At 45.5% G+C, this 20327-nt stretch overlaps 1 protein-coding gene across 4 annotated transcripts in view; it reads left to right on the top strand.

Moving 5' to 3' along the window:
• Nucleotides 1–20327, top strand: part of LOC121286971 (guanine nucleotide-binding protein subunit alpha-11-like) — a 91594-nt gene that overhangs the window by 4454 nt on the left and 66813 nt on the right. For 2 of the 4 annotated variants that reach the window (XM_041204336.1, XM_041204339.1), the window contains exon 1: nt 1743–1988. The exons of the other annotated variants lie outside the window; for them this stretch is intronic. The gene's annotated coding sequence lies outside the window, so the exon portion shown is untranslated. Of the gene's footprint in view, nt 1–1742; nt 1989–20327 lie in introns of those variants that run through there. 4 annotated transcript variants of the gene reach the window in all.

Here is a 20327-nt window from a genome sequence, read left to right as displayed (position 1 = left end):
TAACCTGCCATCCAAACCCCCATAAAAAGTCTTTGAGTAAATATAAATCTAACAACTGACTAACAATGTTTGTTCATCAGTAATAAAAATCCAGCCCAGTATCTCCGCTTTGTAGCAGGAGTGCATGTCACAACATGGCCAGTGGGAAATTAACTCCATACTGCAGAATGCAGCTGCTTCGAACACTACCTATGTTCATTTAAAAGAGAAAAGAGCAAACAAAGTCAAGCGATAAGATGAATCTTTTGCACATTTGGCACTTGCAGCGGTCTGAACTTGCTCCAGGAGCTGTCTTGGCTTTGTTTTAGCTGAGTCTTTAGAGAAGGCTGCTCCTCAGCTGCAATTGCCCAAGACTTTCCAAGACAATAATAATGTTCTTTTCAAATGTCTCTGGCAGATGCTAACAATATGTCCTCAGCACTTGGTGCTAATAAGCAAGAAGGTGTGTAATTTCTGCAGGACAATTTTGCAGCAGCTGCCCTCTGTTTGTTGGCCGGTGTATGTGGTAAAATAATGGGCGAATTGAATTTTCTTCCGAAATTATTTTAATATATGATGGTCGACACACCAGTTCTCCCTCTCTCAGATGCACTTCTTATTATGAGCTGTGAGTCAGCCTTGACTGAGAGATGACACTCTCACCTCTGAGTCAGAAGGTCATGAGTTTGTGAAAGAAATACTTGCATTTATATAGTGCCTTTCACAATCACAGGACATCTCAATGAGGTATAGTCACTGTTGTGATGTAGGAAGCATGGCAGCCAACCTGCACACAGCAAGCTCCCACACGCAGCAAAGTGATAATAACGATCTAATCTTTTTTTTTGTAATGACTCCAGGGATAACTTCTTGCTCTTTGAAAATGGGATCTTGTACACCCACCTGCCTGAGAAGGCAGATAGGACCTTGGTTTAACATCTCATCTGAGAGACGACATGGCTGACAGTGCAGGGCTCCTTCAGTACTGCACTGGAGTGTCAACCTGGATTTTTGTGCTCAAGTCCTGGAGTGGGAGTTGAACTCACAATCTTCTGACTCCTGGCAAGAGTGCTAGCAACTGAGTTAGGGCTGACATCACCCCACTCCAGCCATTTGAGCATATAATCTAGGCAGACACTTCAGCAGTGCACTGAAAGAGAGCTGTGTTTTAGGAAATGTTGTCCTTTGGATGAGACGTTGAACCTAGATACCACCTACCATCTCATCTAGATGTGAAAGACTCTATGGCACAATTCAGAAGTGAGCAAGGGAGTTCTTTTCAGTATCCAGGCTGATGTTCCCTCAACTAACATCAATAAAACAGATTACCTGATGATTCTTCTTCTGGGACCTTGCTGTGTACACAAATCATCTGCCACATTTCCCTACATTACACCAAGTGACTACACTGCAAAACCACTTAATTGGCAGTAAAATGTTTTGTGATGTTTTAAACTATGGGAGTTGCTACATAAATGCCTGTTAATTCTTTCTTTCTATATGAAAATTATGGCATCATCAGTGTTTATAAAGCTACCATTAGATGAAAGGCTGCTGTAACTAAAGAAAGTGTGGGAGCTTGTCCCCCGTGTTCACACGTTATTTAAACAATTGGTTATCAGATATCTGATATTGGATATTGCTGCCGGATATGGCAGCTGACGTGCAAAAGGTTGTTCCTAATTGGGAAGCAATTGTTAGGTGGTGTAAAGTGCTGTTAGAGAGACACGGAGCTGGGGAAATAGAAACTGGGCCTGTTGCCACTGGGAAGTTTGGCAATAGAGATGGGGACCCATTCGAAAGCTGGCAGGAAAGGAGAAAGATGATTAACAAAATTTGAAGGGGATAGAAAGGATCGTGGAAAGAAATAGTCACGGATTCTACATGTAATAATCTGGTTGAATGATTTATAAAAACGGCAACAGCATCAACAATGGGGACAGTGATCTAACAATTGCTTCTCTATAAGGAACATCACCACTTTTAACTGACCAACGTGAAGATCTGAGGTAAAAGCTTCAATTCAATTTGCAAATATATATCATTTCTGCATTGTATCTTTTTATTTCAATGGTAGCTAGGTCTTGACATTAGGATTTTTTAATATTAAATCGATAGCTGCTGTGAGTAATTGTCCTGAGAATCTGAGGTTAGAGTAACTATGGAATATTGGTTGGGGGAATGTGTGAGCTATGTGTTGCTGATTGCTACAGCCTTTAAAGGTGCTGTCAAGGTGCATAAATTTCTGATGGGCTATGTTTCAAGTCTGAACAGGTAAATGGCCCTTCAATCCTTTTATAAGCAGATAGAATTAGTTAATATTGATTGCCTGTTTGTTAAGAAGGGTTCCAGGGCTAGTGAAAGGTTCATGGAACTTCCACAATGAGAAAAAGACCCTTTTGACCTGAGGTGTGAGAACCAGAATCAGGTATAAATACAAAACCTTTTTTTTCATGCCTTTAATTCACTCAGCTGAACTGTGGAGAGACAGAGCTTTCTAAGCACAGACACAGGCAATTATGTGAAATAAAAACCTCACCATAGGCTCAATTTAAAGGAACTTGGGAGTTCCTTGACTGACATGGGGAACACCCAAAACAAAAAGATAATTACCTGGAAAAACTCAGCAGGTCTGGCAGCATCGGCGGAGAAGAAAAGAGTTGATGTTTCGAGTCCTCATGACCCCTCAACTGGTTGAATATTAGAAGAGGGGTGAAATATAAGCTGGTTTAAGGTGGTGGTGGTGGTGGCTGAGGGTGGGGGTGGGGGGGGGGGGGTGGTGGAGAGAAGTGGGGGTGTGGTGGGAGGTGGTGTGGTTGTGGGGACAAGCAGGCAGTGATAGGAGCAGATAATCGAAAGATGTCACAGACAAAGGAACAAAGAAGTGTTGAAGGTGGTGATATTATCTAAACGAATGTGCTAATTAAGAATGGATGGGCAGGGCATTCAAGGTACAGCTCTAGTGGGGGTGGGGTGGAAAGACTAGCAGGGCATACAAGATTTAAAAATAATGGAAATAGGTGGGAAAAGAAAAATCTATATAAATTATTGGAATCCCAGCTCCTTGGGAGCACTGAAACAAAAACAGAAAATGCTTGAAATCATCAGCAGGTCAGGCAATATCTTGGAGAGAGAAACAGAGTTAATGTCACAGGTCTGTGTCCTTTCACCGGAATAGTCTGAATTCTGACGAGAGGTCATTGACCTGAAATGCTAACTCTGGTCCTCTCTCCACAGATGCTGCCAGACCTGCTGAGTATCTCCAGCATTTCCTGTTTCTATTTTGGATTCCCTGTATCCACAGTACTTTGCTTTTGCCTTGAGATTACTGGTTCTGATGGTTTTCTGTTCACATGCTCTGCATTTATGAAGTGCCAGGAGCAACTTCACTGCAGTAATACTAACTCTAAGCTAAATCTGAAGATACAGTTCCATGTGAAATCAAAGGGGACAAATACTTGACCTTCCTCTGCCCTCCCTCCTTTTTCTCCCTTCCTCCCTTCTTTCGCATCATTTCTCTATCCTGTTTTTTCTAACTTAATGACTCTTTTTGACAGAATCTTTTTTTGCTGTGCAAGTCTGATGTATTTAACTTGCCTTTCTAATGCTGCCACACTAATCCACAATTCAACTTTTGAGTTGAATCAACTATTATTAAGAATGGTTATGGTCGACAGAAAATCAGCTTTAAAGATTAGTTTCCCTATCACTCAAAAAATCAGCGAGGACAAAAATCCAAAGTCTCGTTCAACGACGCAAATAAACATTAGGCAATACTCATGCAAGTAAACTTATCCATGGGGCTCTGTTACTTGTCACAATGTTTTGAGTGGTGGCTGAGTTGGTGCTATTGGTAGAGTTGATCCACAGGCACTTCTTGGGCAGAAACTTTGGGTAGAACCTTCGGCTTAGCGAGTGGGGGTGGGGCCCACTCACTGAGGTGTAAAATGAGGCCGGGTGACGTTGGGCGGGCCTCCTGACATCACCCTGCGTCATTTAGATTTTCAGTTCGGCGGGTGTGCACCCGAGTCAGCTGCGTGCCCGTCAAACTGTCAAAGGCCTATTCAGACCACTTAAAAAGCCTATAGAGCAATTAGCTGAGCTGCCCTACCAAGCTTAAAGTTGGCGGGGAGGCAGGCAAAGAGCCCAGGCGGCCTTCGCATTTTTCCTGGAACCTCATCCACGGGCGGGGTGAGGTTTCACGAATGGTTTTTAAAGCATTTGGAACATTTTAAATAAAATTAATGGACATGTTCCAGCTCATGTGACAGTTTCACATGAGGGGACATGTTCTTAAAATTTTTTTTCACCTTTTTATTCCATGTTTTATAAGTGAAAGTAAACTCCCTGAGGCACAGAGGAGATTTCTGTGCTCTGAAAGAGCACTTTCCTCGACTCAGGCAACTCCACACACATCCCCCACCCACGCAGGGAGCGCTCAGTGCTTCTGGGCGCACGTCACACTGGGCGGACCTTAATTGGCCCGCCCATGTAAAATGGCGACGTCCAGCCAATCAGCTGCCTGCCCGCCCCCGCTTAACCCCCCTCCCCCCCCCAAACGGGGAGAAAATTCTCTCCTTTAAGCTTATCTACAGTAAACTCAGCAGCAACTACCTGTGTGCTTTCAAATCCATCTCTATACTACCAACTAAGGTGGCCCGCGCTACCCTCCTATTGGCTACTAAAGATCAAGTGATCTTCCTTAACAAGCATCCCCCTTAAATGTATATTACACACTAAATAAAACCAAAATTACTACACTCAGAAATAAATTTTGCACCTGAAAGCCCTTTCGAAGTATTTGCAAATAGAGTATATTGGGCAAATTTATTGATTCTGTGGCCGTGTTGGGAAGTTGTCCTCAAAATGATAAGTGGACAGTAACTGGGACTAAAACATTGCACTTTTGATTTTTGAGCCTGAGTGCAAGCCCCTTTTGAGAGAGCACAGCTGGTGACTGTCTTGGAACTTTGGGATGCAAAGTGACCTGTTACTGCTTTGCCAGGGTACATGGCACCATCAACCAGTTCTTGTGTGTATCCTGCACAGCGTAGCATTTTCAAAGCACTGCCCTGCACTCCAGAAGTCACAGCGTGATCCTAACATCACACCCTCTAATCAGCTGATGCAACGGTAATGCAAAACTGCTCCTGTATTAGTATTTCTTAAAGGGCCAGGCACCCAAATTGCAGGTTAGGTCATTTTAACAACTTTTGCTTATTTCAAAGTGTTTGGAGGTACTGGGTTGCTCCGAAGTGTTTTTGGAGGGGCTGTTGCTGTACTGGCGTATTTACTAGGGAGTGATGGCTGCACCCCCTCGGGGATGACAGAGTGACTTGTGCAACAGGTTTGGGGCAGCGGTGGTGGAGCCTCTGCGCCTGCAGCATGACAGGAAGGTGGGTTAGAAGCCACCAAGAGGGCAGGCTCTGAGCTATACCCTCTGCTAACTTGGAGCTGGTTTCTCCCATGTTTCTTGACAGTGACAGGAGGCTGCCTGGCAGCACTGCCAATGCCTCCAGCACCTTAATCTGCACGTTCATCATCGTTTGTCTGTAGGCCATGCCACTGAGGTTCTCATCCAAGTCCCCTGCAACAGAGGTCCTCCGCAACCACGTTCTCCAGGGAGTTTGCAAGCGAGCTGTCTTTTACCCTTGGCCTGGTTGCAGCCTACTCGTGCTTGCATGACACACCATGCGCTGATCCCAATTCTGAACTAGCCTCCAAGGAACGTTCTGTGTCAATATCTGAGCTGGTGGCTCCAAGTGACAGGGTTTCTTTGTTATTGCTGAGTCCTTGAGCTCTCTCTCTTTTCCTCCTCAGGCCTCTGAGGCTGGGCAGGCAGCAGTTGTTGGGTGCCTGAAAGCAGCAGTGGAATGTAGGGGTGAGGGGGAGGTGGGTGGAATGTAAGCTGTCCACGGTCACATCATCTGCAGCTTGCACGTTATGCCAGATAGAAGGATGAGGATGAGCTGGGAGTTGAGAAGGGGCATAAGGTAGGAACACAAGATCGCCCTCAATGTTCTTGGCTGACACATGCTCTATTGCTGTTGACCCCACGATGCTGAGAGTCATCGCCTCCATAGGGCTAAAGAGATCCAGGTGTCCTTGTCCCCTGCTGGTTGTGCTCCACTCCTTTGTATTGTGTGCCACCTTGTCTTGCAGGAAAGAGGGCAGAATTCTGTGTTTGTCACTCACTGAGCTTGGGTGATGTTACTGCCATAGCTGAATAGCTGGGGGGGCACGTGGAAGCAGAGGGAGGCGGGTGTGAGGCCGGCAGCATTGGAATGTGTGTGAGGGTGAGACGGAGTACCTGGGTGTTAGGTGCGAGTCCTGAGAGTCAGGGAGTGATGGGAGTATGATGCATTGAGCAGCGTGAGAGGGAGGAATGAGTAGAAGATGTCACGTGAAGATGCATTCGCTGACTTTGACCACCCATGTGAGGTCATTAGACTCCTTGTGCCACACCGCCAGGTCCTCAGGTATCAGAAATTGATCACCCTGGTCACCTACTCCCCATCCTTTCCAAGGGTAGGTTTTGAGGGCTTCCTGGTCCTTTGCAAGACTTGGGTGTCTCTCCTCATGCCACCTCCGCCACTAAGGCCTCTGGGACCTCATCCATCAGCCCTGGAACACTCTCACTGCCCTCGTGTATAACTTCCCATCTTTTAAGAAGAGCAGAAGATACCATATGGTTTCCATACAATGCTGCTTGGCCCACCCTGCTGAGCACAGAGGCAGCTGGCAGCATGAGGAAGACGGGAGCAGTTGGCCAAGTGCTAATTAATCAAAATTGCATGCTGCCTACCTCGATCAGAACTGGCACAGGCAGATTGCAAATCGCGGGTATAAATTTATCCAGGCTCTTAAAAAATAGCTGCATTTGCTGGCAATCCCATGCATGCACAGTTGTATGCACGGGTGCCATATTTATAGGGGGCAGTGCGTTACAGAATGCTTGCACAGCCATATCTAGCCCTGGAATCGCAAAGCTTACAGTGCAAGTAGCAGAAGCTCTCAAGGGTCGCACAGTTTTCTTTATCCCTTTGATTTCCTTAACATTTTTCTTGTCTTTTTTTCCTCCCCATTCTTTTGGGAAGGTGCCTTTCTTCCAATAAATCACCTTGTGTTAGCAGCATATCTCAGGGGCGCGGAAGGGATGGGTGTGGAATGAAGCCTGTATTCCACCACCTGCCTGCCCTGTTGGTGCTTAAATGCGCTGTGCTGGTAGAAACAAGCCCTGGAGCTGCAAAGGGGCCGTCACCGGGTGGATCAGAAGCCTCCTGCCCCTTCCAGTCCCTGGAATCAGAACCCTCCACTGCGGGGAGGCCGCACCCCAACTGCCCGCCCACTGCGGTACTCAGACACCGAGTAAATTGCTTCCAACTGGCACTGCGTCCCCTGCAAACGACAACATAGGATTCTGCGCCTGCGCGGCCATGTGCGCATGTGCAGACATATATCGGTGGCCATCTTGCGTTGGTAGGAGACACAATGCGTGAAATTTTCATTTATGAGACTAGGTGCGGCATTGGCGCTGTCCACCCTGCTGGCCGGAATGATGAGAACTTGGAGGGTCATTAATTATATACAGGTGAGTATCGGGGCCCAATTGCCTGGTGGGTCGGGAGCTGATTCGTCCGCCCGCTGTCAGCTGGCGGGGTCAAAGGTCCATACTTAAAGGCCCGTCCAACACGTTACCTCACTCTCTCCAGCCCACCTGTCTTGCGGACGCGTGCACAGATGTCTTGCAGCCAGAAGGCCGAGAGCCCCCAAGAAGAAGGCAGCACCCCCGCTTCACCCACCAGGCCCTCCAGGCCTTGATTAGAGGAGAGCAGGTGCACCGGCAAGTCCTGTATCCCAGGGACGGCTGCAGGAAACACAGCAGCCTCACCTCTCCGGCCTGGGAGGCCGTCGCAGAGCAGGTCAGCGCAGTTGGCAACCGTGCCCAAAATGTCACCCAGTGCAGGAAGAGGGTGAATGATCTCATCCGTTCCATCTGGGTAAGTCATCTTTCAACTCCCTCCAATATCAAACTCTCATCGTGGCGTTGTGCACTGACACGGCTTCTCTCTTCAGAGATCTCACACAATCGTTGGCCGGGGACAGATATCAACACTCGTTCTCTCACCGAGACATCATCACCATCCCATCTATCATGTTGTTCACACTCTGTCCTCGGGCCTTTCTGGGGAGGGCTCACCACACACAGGGGACATGCAACTCACCCAGCCTCTGCTCCATCCCTTCTCATCACATGCCTTTCTCTCTTCTTCATACAGGCTAAGCTGGCGCACAACAGGCGTTGACTGTACAGCCACATGGGTGCAGTCTATTGCACCCTGCACTCTTAGGAAGCCTGAGATGGTGGCAAAGCCAGTGAACCTCGCAGCCTGGCTATCTTCATCCAGAGCGAACCTGACATAATGATGGGGCTTCTGTGACCTCCTTTATGCATCGGTGTGTTGCCAACTGAGAGATGCCGCACAGGTCCCCTGTGGATCTATGGAAAGAAGCAAAAGCAAAGAAATTTAGTGCTGCAACCACTAGCAGGGGATACCCTCCAACTCCACATGGCGTCAGGTCTTCATGTAGAACGTGGCGTATGTGATGTACATGAGCTCGGGACAAGCTCAGACATGCACGGCACTGCCTCTCACTCATTTGTAAATAGGAGACTGTTCTACAATAAACCTTGGGTCTGGCGAGTTCATCCCATTGTCTAGGTTTCTCCTCCTGACCTTCCTGTTCATGCTCTGGCTCTGCTTGACCATGTCCCTCATGCTGGAGCTGTGCGCGGAGTCACCTCTCCCTCCTTCGCCTCCTCCATTGCATTAGGAGCCTGACAAAGGCAGCACTGAGCTCTGGACCATATGTGCTTCTGCCTTCTCTCTGAAAGGAAACATTGAAGACATTAATGATTCAAGGGGTAAGAAAGTGAAGCTCAAAAGATGAAACAAATGTGAACTGTAAGGATCCATAGTTTTTCTTACTTGCATAGTGGCTGATGCCACCTTGTCCCTGAGATACTGGCACACACATCGAGGTGACCAAGATGGCATCACCAATATGTAACATCTTGAACCCTGTGTGGGATGCTAAAGTTTAATTGAAATGAGTGACCCAACCTAGCTCTGTGCTCCAATCTCTGATGTGGCATATTAATGACCAATCGGTTTTTTAAAAAATCATTTTTGGGATGTGGGCATCGCTGGCTAGGCCAGCGTTTATTACCCATCCCTAATTGCCTGGAGTTGCCTTCTTGAACTGCTGCAGACCATGTGGTGCAGGTATACCCACAGTGCTGTTAGGGAGGATGTTCAGGACTTTGGCCCAGTGACAGTGGGTCATCATTGCATTCCTCCAAGACTGATTAAGCTGAATATGGTTGGACCTACGACACTACCCTGAGGAACTCCCTGGAACTGAGATGCTTGACCTCCAACCTCCACAACATGGTCAATGAGTGGATGCCCTTTGGCTTTTTAGGAGTGTCAATCTAGTGAACAGGTGACAGACGTTCGTTGATGGAATGTCATATATGATACAGCTGTCCCTCCTTCACCATTGTCTGCATTCCCAAATTCTAAATTCCTATGTGTTACTCTTGAGATGCAGTGACTGTGATGTGAAGTCACTGAGCTCTGCTGCCCTTGTCCTTCTAGATGTAGGGCTCGTGGGTTTGGAAGGTGCTGCCTAAGGAGCCTCGGTGAGATTTTGCAGTGCACCTTGTAGATGGTACACACTGCTGCCACTGTTTGTCAGTGATGGAGGGAGTGGATGCTTGTGGATGGGGTGTCAATCAAGCGGGCTGCTTTGTCCTGGATGGTGCCAAGCTTCTCGAGTTTTGTTGGAGCTGCACTCATCCAGGCAAATGGAGAGTATTCCATCACACTCCTGACTTATGCCTTGTAGATAGTGGACAGACTTTGGGGCGTCAGGAGGTGAGTTACTCATTGCAAGATTCCTAGCCTCTGTCCTGTTCTTGTAGCTACAGTATTTATATTGCTGGTCCAGTTCAGTCTCTGCTCAATGGTAATCCCCAGGATGTTGATAGTGGGGGATTCAGTGATGGTAATGCCATTGAATGTCAAGGGGAAAATTTAGATTCTCTCTTGTTAGAGACAGTCATTGCCTGGCACTTGTGTGGTGTGAATGTTAATTGCCACTTGTCAGCCCAAGCCTGGATATTGTCCAGGTCTTGCTGCATTTGCACATGGACTGCTTCAGCATCTGAAGAGTTGTGAATGGTGAACATTGTGCAATCATCAATGAACATCCCCACTTCTGACCTTATGATGGAAAGAAGGTCATTGATGAAGCTGCTGCAGATGGTTGGGCCTAGGACACTACCCTGAGGAACTCCTGCAGTGATGCCCTGGAACTGAAATGATTGACTGTCAACAACCACAACATGGTCAATGTGTAACTCTTTCGAGTACAAACACATTTCCATCTGTTTCAGATGAAGTTATGGTCAATGTGTAGATGCCCTTTGGCCAGTTAAGAGTGTCAAATCTGGTGAGCAGGTGACAGGTGTACATTGGTGGAGTGCCATATGTGATACAGCTGGGCCTCCTTCACTGTTGCCTGCATTCCCAAACTCTAAATTCCTATATGTTACTGTTGAGATGCAGCGACTGTGATCTGAAGCCACTGGGTTCTGAGTAGCCCTTTAACAGTGCTAATGAAGCTATTGGCTATTAGTGGCTTTCATCATAAGGGGGTCTTCCTCCTTTCTTTCTAAGCAGACTCCTGTTCACTCCTATGGCAACAAGGGATCAGAGGACCACCCCAGAAATGCTCCCTCATGTTTGCCCTTCCCCCTGCCTGCCATTCTCTGGCCTTCCTTCCCCGTTGCCCACCTTGTGTTCATCAACCCCACCCCCGGTTGAAGTGCTAGTTTCTGAAAGTGGAGCCCTGCACGAGCACCACAGCACAGAGGTGTTCTTCAGGACAATGTAGACAAAGAGCAGGAGCAGACCAACTCTACAGCCCCCAGCAGAGTGGAGTTCATCGCATCATGACTGGCACAGCGCCATGGCAGATTGGCTACGTATGCTGCACGAACCTCGAAGTGAACCGAGGTCTGACCTGTGAACGCCAGCCCTTTTCAGACGGCTTTGAGGCCGATGTAATTTCCTGCTGACGTGACGCAAGATTGGAAGGCTGGGCAAGGTTCCAGCGAGCAGCTGTTTTAATGAGCATTCATGAGATGTTAATGAATGCAAATGGCATTCACGTCACTAGTCGGCAGGATAACCAACCAATGGGAGAATTGCAAGCTGTCTTTACGCCGGTGGATTTCTGGCTTTTTACAGGCCGCTGGATTCTCCGCTCTCGCCCGCCACGAAATCTGCTGCGGGTGGGATGGGAAATTCCACCCAATGTTAAAAAAACCCCATTCTGGTATCCCAAAAGTATTATTTCTTATTTTTTCTTTCAAAATCTTTTCAATTATGGTGCTGTCATGCATTTTTGGTCAATGGGTTTATGTTCTTTACCTAGATTTCTCATTACAACCATTTTTATATTTAGATTTAAAGAAAAAACTCTAACTAAATGATATTACCTTCATGTGCTGAACTGTAGGATTGATACTAGCCTTTAGAATTTGATGAAAAAGATTTTCATTTATGTAGCGCCTATTGTCTTTCTTAGAAATGTCCCATAGCATTCTGTATCTGCCACTGTCACTGGATCAAAATCCTGGAATTCCCTTCCTAACTGTGATACACCTACACCGCCACCTTCTCAAGGGCAATTAAGGATGGACAATAAATGCTGGCCTAGCCAGCAATGCCCACATCCCATGAACGAATAAATAAAAAAATTAATTTTAGGAATTGCTCTTATACACCGCTGAAACAGCAGCAACATAAATGGCCAGTTAACTTTCTTTGGGTGGTTTTGATTATAGCAGGAACATCGATCAGGGTATAATGCTTAGCAAAGGTGTCAGAAGATCTCTTTTATCCACCTGGAGCATTAGGATAGATGGATGAGGCCTTGGTATAGTACCTCATCTGGGAAAGCAGCAGATCTGAGGACGTATCACCTCCTCTTGTACTGGAATGTCAGCCTAGATTATATGTATTCAACTTCTGGTGGCAGTCTTGAATGATACAAACTCCTGGCTTCAAATCAGGAGTGTCAGCAACTGAGACTAGTTGTTGTACATGAAACATGCAGTGATTTCTTTGTTTGAGACCTATGGATTAGTTAGCATTCAGCACCTGTGTTTTAAACCCTTATCAGTCCCTGTTGCTTTCAGTGTGTTGAGGCCATGTTGACCTGAAATGAGTCTCCAACAAATGTATCAAATCCTTCCTTATGTCATCAGTGAGAAAGATGTCTGTTGTGTAAATCAGACTCTAATGGACACAAAGCTTGATCATTATCTTTCAGTGACTCTTTGTCCAATGTAGAGAGACCCCAAGAATCAAACACTGGCAGAGTTTGAGAGCTAATGGACAACAGAAATGGCCAGTAGAGCTGGATGGATTTTAAGAGGAAGAAATTTCCATTTGGGTTCAGGATAATAGGGATGTAATTGATCCATTCTAGTGGGCTCAGTGTGAGCCAGCAGCTGATTTTTTTCCACTACACCTGATCTTCTTTCCACTGAAGCTCACAGAATGATAATTCGAATATTTTTGGAGACTCGCTTCCTAGATTCATTGTTGCTTTTACTTGCTTGGAAGTTAAAAATTTCGGCAATATTTTCCAAGATAACTGGCACAGTGAGGAAATTGGCTGCTGATTCTTTATGAGCCTGTTTCATACTGCTGGTATAGACTAGTTTCATCCCTAGATATTCCACTGTGCTTAGAGCGAAGTGTATGTACTGGACCTGTACTCCAGTGTTATTATTCTGAAGTAAATTTTACATTGACTGAATTTTTGCACAAAATAAAATGGAAGGCAGCAACAAGCATCTTTTTTAAAATGCTGAACCATGGAGGACTGACACGCAAATGTAACACTTTGCCCTCCCCGTTGAGAATTGGCCATTACCTTTGTGACAAGAAATAGGAGCAGAAACAACGTGTGAAATCATTACACAAAATATGACCCAATAGTAATAAGCTTTACTGGCGGGGGTTCTGAAATTCCACAGCATAGATTTTGATTTCACATTAGTATAAACTCTGATTGTCAAAGGAGGCCACCAGCTGCCAAAATAAACACAGTGATATCTCTAGTCTGACTGCCTCCAGTCTTCTTACCCTTATATGTGTTGCAATTGAAGCAACTTTAACAGCATTGCCCTGTCTTATAGCATAAATTCAAATGTTTTAATAGTCCTGCTTTTCTTGGAATGTTGCCTGACTGAGCATGTGCAGGGGTTGGCACCTGTAGAGTCTGTCAAGCCTCTTGAAACATACTTTTATTCAACCATATTTATGCATTACATAAAGCCACACTGTTTCAGTGATGTCAACTTGGCTGAGTTTGTGGTACTCCTTCATGCTTAAAAAGTTATAGGTTCCACTCCCACTTCAGAGCTTCTCGGTTTAAATTTCAGTGCACCATTTGAAGACCTTTTGCTTGGGAGAGGTGATAAACCAAGGAAGACTCTCCGTCCTCTTGTGGATGCTATGATCCCATTACATTTCTTGAAGAATGTCATATTTCTTGAAGAACGTCTTCATGAAGATGTCTTGGTCGCAAAATAAATTAACCTGTCAATGCTGTATGTGGGGTATCATGGTGTTTTGGGAATGACTGCCATTTTCCCATACATTGTGCTTCAAAGCAAAAAAAAAATCATTTTTTGCCAAGTGTTTTGGAATGGATTTAGATTGTGATCAATTTTAGACAAATGCAAGTTTGTATCTCTGGTTGTGTAACTAACCAATGGTCAGAATAGCAGTCAGGTACCCATATTTGTTGGCCACTGCTTTAGTCTTGATGCTGGTGAAACCCACACTTCTCTGGCAATATAATGGGATTTTTTCTTAAAGTTCATAGAATCGTAGAGCATATAATGAGGCCTTTCAGCCCATCATGCCTGCACTGGCTCTTTGAAAGAGTTATTCAAGACATCCCATTTCCCTGTTCTTCCCTCATTGCACTACGATTTTTTTCCCCTTTCTCAAGTATATTGATAACACACTAGTGAAGCACCTTGGGATCCTTTACTTCATGAAAGATCCTATATAGATGCAAATTGCTGTTATATATCCAATTTCCTGGGCTTGAAGCTGAGTCTGTAAAGTTCCATCTTGTTTAGCACAAAATGGAAAACAGACAATTCTCCAAAATTAATGATTTGCTTTTTCAGAAATTGCATGTTTCAAAGCAGCACGTTAGCATGATTTTATCCTGGACTGCTAATTCCAGAGAAATCGGCATTCTTCCTTTATTAATTAGAGAGGAATTTCACCCCTTTTTTTCAAATTATATTCCCAAATCATTAAGTGCTTTTGTATGTTTTAATTATGTTGATGGCTTTATCAATGGAATGATGGAGTTGCTGAACTGCAAGAAATAGGAGCAGGAGTAGACCAAATGGCCCATTGAGCTTGCTCTGCCATTCAGTACGATCATGGCTGATCTTGGGCTTCAACTCCACTTTTCCGCCTGCTTCCCATATCCCTTAATTCCCTGAGAGATGGAAAATCTGTCTATCCCAGCCTTAAATGTATTCAACAATGGAGCATCCTTAATCTTCTGGTGTACAGAATTCCAAAGATTCACCACCCTTTAGAGTGAAGTAATTTCTCCTCATCTCAGTCCTAAATGATCTGCCCCTTATCCTGAGACTATGCACTTGTTTTAGATTCACCGACCAGTGGAAATGATTTCTCAACGTTCACCCTATCTCGCCCCTTCAGAATTTTCTAGGCTTCAATGAGATCATCTCTCATTCTTCTAAACTCCAGAGAATATAAGCCGAGTTTACTCAGCCTCTCATGATAGAACAGTCAATCATCCCAGGCACCAATCTAGTGAACCTTCAATGTACTGCCTCCATTGGAAGTATATTTTTTCTTAAATGCAGAGACCAAAGCTGCACACATTATTCCAGATGTGTCTCACTAAAACCCTGTACAATTGCAGCAAGACTTCTTTATTCTTGTATTCCAAACCACACATGCCTTCCTAATTGCTTGCTCCACCTGCATGCTAACTTTGTGTTCCTTGTACAAGCATGCCCATGTCATTCTGAACATCAATACTTACATGTTTCACACCTTTTTTAAAAAAACAATCTGCTTTTCTATTCTTACGACTGAAGTGAATAACTTCCCTACATTATACGCTATCTGCCATCTTGTTGCCTACTCACTTAAGCCATCTGTATCTTTTTGCAGCCTCTCTGTATCCTCCCTACAGCTTACTTTCCCACCTAGCTTGGTATCATTGGCAAACTTTGATACATTATTCACTGTCTCTTCATGTAAGTCATTAGCATAGGGCGGGATTTTTTGGCCCTGCCTGCCACCAGGATCATCTGGTCCTGCTGAGAGTCAATGGACTTTGGCTGGGCTGCCAATCTCCTGCGGTGGGTCTCGCCACGAGGGGGGCCAGAAAATCCTGGCCATAGATTGTAAATAGCTGAGGCTCCAGCACTGATGCTTGCAGCACTCCACTATTCACTGAAAAAGCCCTGTTTTGTCCACTTTCTGCTTTTTATCTGGAAACCAATCCTCTATTCACGCTAAAATATTACCCCCAACTCCATGAGCCTTTATCTTGCCTATTAACCTTTTGTGTAGCACCTTATCAAATGTCTTTTTTTAATCCAGGCATACTATATCTATTGGTTCATCTTTATCTACCCTACTAGTTACATCCTCAAAAAAACTTTCATAAATTTGTCCAACAGGACTTCCCTTTAGTAAAACCACATTGGCTTGTTCTAATCATACTATGCTTTTCTAAGTGCATTGTTAAGACTTCCTTATAATAGATTAGCAGATAGATATCAAAATGTTAGGTGAATTGCTTTCAGGATACCAGAACTTTTTAACTAGCAAAATAGTTGCTCCCCTTCAGGCAACAACATGCCTGTTACAGTTTGCTGGCACTATGAGCTTGTAACTAAAGCGAAAACAATTTTATAACTCAGATTTTGCTGGAGTGCAGCATCTTCGCAGTGTACTCTGTCAGTTAGACTTTCACCCTTGTCCTTCACCTTGAAAATGTTGGTTTTATAACTGATTTGAAGTGGGAGCTGATATGGTGAGGGCAATGAAGCTCCCGGGAACCTAATTAATGTCTGGACTAATGGCTTACCTTCTTAACCAGTGAAATATGAGGATTGAGTTCGAAGTAAGAGGAAAAATGGACAAGGCAATAGAGTGAAGAGAGATTGGAATAAGAGAGGGAAAAAAGGCAGAAAGTAAAACAAAGAAAATAATTAAATATTTTAAAATCTCTAGCAACTATTTACTACAATTAGAAATGAAACACCACAGTTTAAATCAAAAACAAAAAATGCTGGATAAACTCAGTAGGTCTGACAGCATCTGTGGAGAGAAAGACAGTTAACATTTTGAATCTATATGATTTCTTTAGAGCTAGAGGGAAATGGAAATGTGGTAAAATATATACTGTTTAAGGGGGGTGGTGGAACAGGTGAAGCTGGATAGAAGGCCAGCAATAGGTGGAGGCAAAGGAGAGTCATAGAGTCATAGAGGTCTACAGCACAGAAAAAGGCCCTTCGGCCCATCAAATCTGCACTGTTCAAACAAGTACCTAACCATTCTAATCACATTTTCCAGCACTCGGCCCATAGCCTTGTAGACCATGGTATCACAAGTGCACATCCAAATGCTTCTTAAATGTTATGAGGGTTTCTGCCTCTACCACCCTTTTCAGGCAGTGAGTTCCAGATTCCCACCACCCTCTGGGTGTAAAAATTCTTCCTCACATCCCCTCTAAACCTCCTGCCCCTTACCCTGAATCTATGCACCATGATTATTGATTCCCCCCACCAAGGGGAAAAGTTCCTTCCTGTCTACCCTATCTATGCCCCTCATAATTTTATGCACCTCAATCATGTCCCCCCTCAATCTCCTCTGCTCCAGGGAAAATAATCCCAGTCTATCCAATCTCCCCTCATAACTAAAACTCTCCAGCCCAGGCAACATCCTGGTAAATCTCCTTTGCACTCTCTCTAGTGCAATCACATCCTTATCACGCGATTGCAAAAGATGTCATAACAAAAGGTCAAAGGGTTGTTAATAGTGATGGTAATGACTAAAGCAGGTGCTAATGGGTGGCATTAATAGTGGAAAGCAGAATGTGATAATGGCTTTAGCCAGTACACGATCCTTTAGCTGGTATATTATCACATTCTGCTTTCCACTCTTAATGTCACCATTAGCACCTCCTTTAGGCCAGTACCACCACTATTAACAACCCTTTGTCCTTTTGTTTATAACATCTTTCGCAATCTTTCCTTTGCCTCCACCTATCGCTGGCCTTCTATCCAGCTTCACTGTTTCACTGCACCCCCCCCCCCCCCTTAAACAGTTTATATTTCATCACATTTCCACTTCCCTCTAGCTCTGAAGAAGAGTCATTGGACTCAAAAAGTTAACTCTGTCTTTCGCTCCACAGATGCTATCAGACCTGTTGAGCTTTCCCAGCATTTTTTGTTTTTGTTTCAGATTTCCAGCATCCGCAGTCTTTTGCCTTTACCACAGTTTAAATGTTCCCTTTCTGGGCTGGAGAAGTTGAGTGTCATTACAGAAACATAATCTCCTCATTTAAAAAGAGAAAAAAAACTACACTGTTAAGTACTAGCCTGAACTTTCTGTGGTGAGTTTCATTTGCAGCAATTTCTTGTAATTCAGAGATTTTGAGGGAATGCTGATGTTTTGCATGAGGCTAAAAGCAGAACAGTGCATATCACCCAGTGACTTCTGTAGCACTGGAGAGAGATGATGTAATTGAGGGTTGAAAGAATCCATTTGGTTAAAATTAAGGAACATTAGGGAGTCTATTGTGCTACTAAGTGATATAGGCCACCAAGCAGTGGGAAGGAGATAGAGGTCAATATTTGCAGGCAAGTTACAGAAAGAGGCAGGAACTATAGAGTAGCGATGATAGGGAACTTCAATTATCCTAATATAGGCAGGGATAGTAACATTGTAAAGAGCAAAGAGGGGAAGAACTACCTGTACAAGAGAACTTTCTTGATCAGTGTATTTCCTGTTCAGTGAGGAATGAGGTTGTACTGGATCCAGTTCTGGGGAATGAAGTGAGGAAAGGGGAGCACGTTTCAGTGTGACAGCATTTAGGGAACAGTGATCATAACATATTCCAGTTTAGAGTAACTAAGAAAGGGACAATCAAGCATAAAAATACTTAACTGGAGGATCTGAAAAGGGATCTGGCCCAGGTGAATTGGATTCAAAAAATGGTCGGGAGAAAACAGTAATTGAACATGGGAGGCCTTGAAAAATGAGATGATTTGTGTATGGATGGACAAGTCACAATGAAGAGGAAAGGAATTGCATCCAAAGCAAGATTTCCTGGATGACTAACAGTATAGAGATTATCATAAAACACATTAAAATAAGACAGATAAATATAAGCTTCTTTTGCAGTAAAGAACCAAGATGAATGTAGAATGTACAGAGGAGCTCTTAAAAAAGAGGATAAAGAGATAGTATGTGAACAAATTAGCAGCTAACATAAATATCTCAAAACATGAAAATAGCAAAAAGGTAGTCAAAGAAAGGGTGAGGATAATTCGGACTAAAAAAGACATATTCTTGTGGAGACTTGGCTCATGTCTGAGTATTAAATGAATACTTTGCGCTTGGCTTCACTAGAGAAGAGGATACTGCCAATGTAACAGTAAAGGAAGAGACAGTGATGGTGTTGGATAGGTTAAAAATAGATCAAGAAGAGATGCTTAAAATGTTTGATAAGGCCTCAGCTGAAAACTCATCTGGTCTGGCTAGGATGCAGCCTGGACTATGGAGAAGTAAGAGCAACAATTACACAGGCCCTGGCCACAATCTTCCAATCCTGGTTAGATTCCAGGGAAGGCGCCAGAGGGCAAGAGGATTCCAAATGTTACACAACTGTTTATAAAAAGGAACAAGGATAAAGCTGATGAGCCCCCCCTAATGTCAGTGATGGGGACGTTTTTAGAGACAATGGGCGCAACCTTCTGGGTCCGCCAACAGCAGGAAGTTTGGCGGGAGGGGGACCTTAATTTGACATGAGACCAAAAATTAGTTTACTGTTGGCGGAATGAACTGTAGGAATTCTGTTCTCGGGACCTTAAAGGTGGGTTGAGCTCCTGACGAATAATGACAGGAAGCCCATTTGCATATATTAGCATGTCATTGCATGCTCATTAAAAGGCCGCCTGGCCAGCATTAAGTTCCCTGTCAGAAAGAAATTGGAACATTCACATTTATGACGGTGTATGAACATACGAAATAGGAGCAGAAGTTGGCCACTCGGCCCCTCGAACCTGCTGCGCCATTCAACAAGGTCAGGGTTGATCTGTCTGTGTTTCAAGTTCCACATTCCCATCTACCCCCAATAACTTTGGTTCCCTTGCCAAACAAGAACCTATCTACCTCTGCCTTAAAAATATTTAATGACCCTGCCTCCAGCGCCTTCTGAGGCCGCGAGCTTTGGAGTCGCACAACCCTCAGAGAGAGAAAATTTCTCCTCATCTCTGCCCTAAGAGGGCGAACCCTGGGGTGCACCGGCCGAGGTTAATGTCTTCTATGATTAATGGGGATTTGCTGCTGCATTGTCCCCTTTGGGGAGTTTCTGTAAATGCCGGTGCTATGCTTGAGACCGGGTGGTGGCTGTGGAGGATGACCAAAGGAGGGAGGAAGGTGGGATAGGCTTAGTGGGGAAGGGTGGAGCAGTGGCCGGGCAAGGGAGGCAAGGTTAGTGTGGACTATTGGGGGGTGCGGGGGGTGGGGAGGGTGCCCTCTGTCCCGGGGAGGGAGGGGGTGGTGGGGGAGGGAGGGTGCGGGCTGTCCGGGGAGGGGGGGAGGGTGCGGGCTGTCCGGGGAGGGGGGGAGGGTGCGGGCTGTCCGGGGAGGGGGGGAGGGTGCGGGCTGTCCGGGGAGGGGGGGAGGGTGCGGGCTGTCCGGGGAGGGGGGGGAGGGGGGGAGGGTGCGGGCTGTCCGGGGAGGGGGGGGAGGGAGGGTGCGGGCTCTCCAGGGAGGGGGGGAGGGAGGGTGCGGGCTGTCCAGGGAGGGGGGGAGGGTGCGGGCTGTCCGGGGAGGGGGGGAGGGGGAGGGGGGGGAGGGTGCGGGCTGTCCGGGGAGGGGGGGGAGGGGGAGGGGGGGGAGGGGGGGAGGGTGCGGGCTGTCCGGGGAGGGGGGGAGGGGGGGAGGGTGTGGGCTGTCCGGGGA

Source organism: Carcharodon carcharias, chromosome 14 (assembly GCF_017639515.1).
Source record: "Carcharodon carcharias isolate sCarCar2 chromosome 14, sCarCar2.pri, whole genome shotgun sequence".
Lineage (NCBI taxonomy): Eukaryota > Metazoa > Chordata > Chondrichthyes > Lamniformes > Lamnidae > Carcharodon > Carcharodon carcharias.
Note: the sequence above shows the minus strand (reverse complement) of the source record. Positions and strands in the feature narration are given on the sequence as shown.